Genomic DNA, 6,000 nt, shown 5'->3' on the forward strand with positions numbered 1-6,000 from the left:
ATGAGGGTGCTTCTCCACCCACTCACCTACACCTGCGTCCCCACTCTATCGTCCCCCTACACTGGGGCATCAAGCCTCCACAGGACAAGACCCTCCCTTCCCCTTGATGGCAGATAAGGCAGTCCTCTTCTACATATGTAGCTGGAGCTATGGAACCTCCATGTATATTTGGTGGTTTAGTCACGGGGGTTTTTGGGTGTTTGGGTGTTTTCCTTCCTATTGGGTTGCAATCCTCTTAGACTCCTTCAGTCCTCTAGAAACAACCCAGATGTTCCTCAACAGAAGAATGGATACAAAAAAAGTGGCAAATTTGCACAATGGAATACTGCCCATTTCTTTTTGTTTTGTTTTTTTAACAGTGTCAGGTATGGGTTGCATCTCACGGAATGGGCTTTAGATACAATCAGGGAAATGGTTGGTTACTCATACTATGTCTATGCTATTGTTGTGCCAATGTGTCTGTTTTAGCAGGCCTGTGATTATTGTAACTGGTAGGGTTCACAGATAAGTGAGAGAAAGAATTAATTTTCTCCCCTAGAAGCAGTTATAGCACATTCCAGCACTATGACAGGTAGCCAATAGAGATAAAATTTTCCACAAGCATACTAACTTGATTTCTTCATGTTCTATGACTCAATTATGATGAATATTTAGCAACAGAATCTTACTATCAAATTCTGAAGGATAGTCAAGAGAAATGCAATGGTCTATGGTACGTAGGTTCTATGTGACTCCATCACACAACAACAATGAGGCTAGCTATTCTTTTTTATCTTTATTCTTTCTTTCTTTCTTTCTTTCTTTCTTTCTTTCTTTCTTTCTTTCTTTTTCTCACTTTTTTTTTCGGAGCTGAGGACCAAACCCAGGGCCTTGCACTTGCTAGGCAAGTGCTCTATCACTGAGCTAAATCCCCAACCCCTTTTTTCATCTTTATTAAATTGGGTATTTCTTATTTACATTTCGATTGTTATTCCCTTTCCCGGTTTCCAGGCCAACATCCCCTTAGCCCCTCCCACTCCCTTTCTATATGGGTGCTCCCCTCCCCATCCTCCCCCCATTACTGCCTTCCCCCCAACAATCATGTTCACTGGGGTTCAGTCTTGGCAGGACCAAGGGCTTCCCCTTCCACTGGTGCTCTTACTAGGCTATTCATTGCTACCTATGAGGTCAGAGTCCAGGGTCAGTCCATGGGTAGTGGCTTAGTCCCTGAAAGCTCTGGTTGGTTGGCATTGTTGTTCATATGGGGTCTCAAGCCCCTTCAAGCTCTTCCAGTCCTTTCTCTGGTTCCTGCAACGGGGGTCCCGTTCTCAGTTCCGTGGTTTGCTGCTGGCATTGGCCTATATATTTGCCGTATTCTGGCTGTGTCTCTCAGGAGAGATCTACATCTGGTTCCTGTCAGCCTGTACTTCTTTGCTTCATCCATCTTATCTAGTTTGGTAGCTGTGTATATATATGGGCCACATGTGGGGCAGGCTTTGAATGGGCGTTCCTTCTGCCTCTGTTCTAAATTTTGCCTCCCTATTCCCTCCCAAGGATATTCTTGTTACCCTTTTAAAGGAGTGAAGCATTCGCATTTTCGTCATCCTTCTTGAGTTTCATGTGCTCTGTGCATCTAGGGTTATTTGAGCATTTGGGCTAATATCAACTTATCAATAAGTGCATACCATGTGTGTTTTCCTGTGATCAGGTTACCTCACTCAGGATGATATTTTCCAGTTCTATCCATTTGCCTATGAGGCTACCTATTCTACTGAGCATTTTGTTTGCTAGTATGAGGTGTATGGTTAGAATATTGTCTCTCTATATAGAGTAACTCCATTAAGCTTCATTTTTATATGTATATTTGTATATTTTAGGAAGATTCTCTAGTAGTAGTTTTTCATAAAAATCTTTAAAAAATCCTTTAGTGTAAGTTAACCCATTCCATATTCCCTTGTTAACCCTGCCTTCCCATCTGCCACACTTCTAATCAGCCATTCATCCTTATAGTATTACTAACACAGGTATGGCCTTTTCTCTTGAAACTTCAATTATCACTATTAAACATGGATCATGAACAGTTTTTGTTCATGAAATATATATATATATATATGTGTGTGTGTGTATGTGTGTGTATATATATATATATATATATATATATATATATATATATATATATATATTCCTCTTCATCTCTCCCTGATTCTTATTCTCCTTTTGTACCTCTTATCCTTTAGGCAGTTTTACTTTCATATCTACATAACTATGTACATCCATGATATTGTGTATTTGTATGAACTCTAGGAACCACACATGATCAAAAACATACATTTGCTTTTTAATACTGACCTTCAAGGTCATTTTACTAATATAGTACTCTCCTGTTGTATCCACTTCTTCCAAATGGTTGGAATGTTTAATAGGTGAAAAATTACATTCAGCATACATATCACACTCTGCTTGTCCGTGTTTCTGTTGATGAACACCTAGGTTAAGTCCATAGCTTAGTGGTCATGTATGGTACTGCAATAAACATGGATGTCCAAGATTCTCTGTGATATGTTGATTTGAATTCTCTTAGGAAAATACCCAGGAGTCAGGTATCTATGTCATTAGGATATCTCTTGCTAATTTTTTGAGAAACCTCCAGTTTCATAGCATCTGCCTTATTTTTTTTTTTATTAACTTGAGTATTTCTTATATACATTTCGAGTGTTATTCCCTTTCCCGGTTTCCGGGCAAACATCCCCCTCCCCCCTCCCCTTCCTTATGGGTGTTCCCCTCCCAACCCTCCCCCCATTGCCGCCCTCCCCCCATAGACTAGTTCACTGGGGGTTCAGTCTTAGCAGGACCCAGGGCTTCCCCTTCCACTGGTGCTCTTACTAGGATATTCATTGCTACCTATGGGGTCAGAGTCCAGGGTCAGTCCATGTATAGTCTTTAGGTAGTGGCTTAGTCCCTGGAAGCTCTGGTTGCTTGGCATTGTTGTACTTTTGGGGTCTCGAGCCCCTTCAAGCTCTTCCAGTTCTTTCTCTGATTCCTTCAATAGGGGACCTATTCTCAGTTCAGTGGTTTGCTGCTGGCATTCGCCTCTATATTTGCTGTATTCTGGCTGTGTCTCTCAGGAGCGATCTACATCCGGCTCCTGTCGGTCTGCACTTCTTTGCTTTATCCATCTTGTCTAATTGGGTGGCTGTATATGTATGGGCCACATGTGGGGCAGGCTCTGAATGGGTGTTCCTTCAGTCTCTGTTTTAATCTTTGCCTCTCCCTTCCCTGCCAAGGGTATTCTTTTTCCTCATTTAAAGAAGGAGTGAAGCATTCACATTTTGATCATCCGTCTTGAGTTTCGTTTGTTCTAGGGATCTAGGGTAATTCAAGCATTTGGGCTAATAGCCACTTATCAATGAGTGCATACCATGTATGTCTTTCTGTGATTGGGTTAGCTCACTCAGGATGATATTTTCCAGTTCCAACCATTTGCCTACGAATTTCATAAACTCGTTGTTTTTGATAGCTGAGTAATATTCCATTGTGTAGATGTACCACATTTTCTGTATCCATTCCTCTGTTGAAGGGCATCTGGGTTCTTTCCAGCTTCTGGCTATTATAAATAAGGCTGCGATGAACATAGTGGAGCACGTGTCTCTTTTATATGTTGAGGCATCTTTTGGGTATATGCCCAAGAGAGGTATAGCTGGATCCTCAGGCAGTTCAATGTCCAATTTTCTGAGGAACCTCCAGACTGATTTCCAGAATGGTTTTACCAGTCTGCAATCCCACCAACAATGGAGGAGTGTTCCTCTTTCTCCACATCCTCGCCAGCATCTGCTGTCACCTGAGTTTTTGATCTTAGCCAATCGCACTGGTGTGAGGTGAAATCTCAGGGTTGTTTTGATTTGCATTTCCCTTATGACTAAAGATGTTGAACATTTCTTTAGGTGTTTCTCAGCCATTCGGCATTCCTCAGCTGTGAATTCTTTGTTTAGCTCTGAACCCCATTTTTTAATAGGGTTATTTGTTTCCCTGCGGTCCTTATTACACATTCATTTTATCACCATGTTAAAATTCCTTCTCTGTCTACATCCTAGCCAATATTTGCTATATATATTTTAATGACTGTTACTATAACTAGGGTGATTTATCAAAATAGGGTATCAAAATAGTTTTGGTCTGATTTTTCTCATGGATAGTTAAGTTGACTAGTTTTTGTATATTCTTGGCTATTGGTATCTCATTTTTGTGAGGACTATTTTAATTATATTAGCCCATTTATTGATTATATTTTTTGATTTCTTGCTTAATATTTTTATTCTTTGTATAGTCTCATTATTAATCTTACATACAATATATAGCAATTAATTATTTTTAATTCCACTTTATAAACTCTCACTTTACGTGGTTAATGGCTTGCTTTTCTTTATAGAAACTTTGTAATTTCATAGGGCCTCTTTTGTCATCTGATGGCCTCCAGTGTGACTGAAGTATTTCCTTTTGCAACCACTAAATGTTGGTAAAAGAATAAGAGTTGACTCCATCCACATATCTAGCAGAGTATGGCATTGTCCAACCTCAATAGAAGGAAAAGCCCTTGGTCCTATGAAGGTTCATTTCCCCAATGTAGGTCAATGCCAGGCATTGAAGTTGGAGTGAGTGGATGGCAATGGGAGCATCTGAGAGGGAGGGGGTATGGGAGAAGGGGGAAAGGGGACAACATTTGAAATGTAAGTACATAAATTATCCAAGAAAAATAAATTTAAAAAGAATAAGATATGAGATGATAAACTCGTATAGTAAAGAGAATTATAAATAAGCTGAAAGTACTTTAGGAGAGATGTCAAGGGTACTTTGGAAGTAGAAAGACCTTTTTTTAACCCACCCCCACATCCCTTTTCTTTCTCTTTGGTTCCCATCCTTCCGTCTCTTTTCATGACCCTAGGCTGACTGACAGGCTCTGCTGTGTCTTTCTCCACGTCCAGCACTAGTGTGATGCTCTCTCTGTTCAGATTACATCTTGTCTTTACAGCATGATTCTTGAAAATTTTCCAAGAGTGAATATCCTTGTTCTTACTTTCAAGGAGAAGAAACCAGATGCCAGACTTCCTAGTACAGTCCTAGTTTGCAGAGCAGAGAATGAGAACAACAGTACTCATATGTAGAAGCCTCCACTCTTCAAAGGAAGAAGACGAACAAAAAACTTCTTAGTTCTGTGGATTGTATTGTACATGGGGTTTATCATATTCACTAGAGTATGTGACATCTTACTTCACTTTTATTTAAAAATTAGTGAATTAAACTTTCTAATATTTGAACTATAAAATGGTCTGCCTTCCCCAAAGGACAGGCAAGCTTCCTTAGGAAGCTGATAGATGGGGTGGTAGAACCCCCAGATATGGACCAACAATATGCATATAGGGCTAAGAAAAAGATAATCCATGGGATGTTTGCACACCATCAGGTTATGCACAGAAAACATCTAGTTCCCTGGACTGGACCTGCTGGACAAAGGAAAGTGGAGATGGTTGAATTGGAATGAGAAGTAGAAGTTTACTCACATTTGCATCCTCATCAGTTGGGATAACCTATGAACCACCCAAAGTGAAAACCTGCAAGAACAGAAGTTGGTCTCTTGAGAAATTAAATTTTGGCAAGTTTGTTGCCATGCTCCGGGGACAAGGATAGCAAACTTCCATTTGCAAAGTTAAAATGCTTAGGGTGTTCTGGTGCAGAAGTAGCCAGATATGTGGGGAGAGAAAGAAAGAGGTGTCTAATAAACAAAGCATAATTGGCCCCTAGAGATTTTCTTTGTAAAGTTTGAGAAAGTTACCTATTCCAAAGTCACTGTCTTCAAACTCCAAACATTCTCAGCTTTGCCATCCTTCAAAGGCACAGGGTGGCCTCCTGAGCTCTCCAAAGGTGAGTCAGAAATTTTTATTTCTTTAACACTCATTTATTAATATAACTCACAAAACTAGGTTACTGAAGCCCATACCTCTCTAATACAATCCTCAAAGTGTGGTG

Source organism: Rattus norvegicus, chromosome 4 (genome assembly GCF_036323735.1).
Source record: "Rattus norvegicus strain BN/NHsdMcwi chromosome 4, GRCr8, whole genome shotgun sequence".
NCBI lineage: Eukaryota > Metazoa > Chordata > Mammalia > Rodentia > Muridae > Rattus > Rattus norvegicus.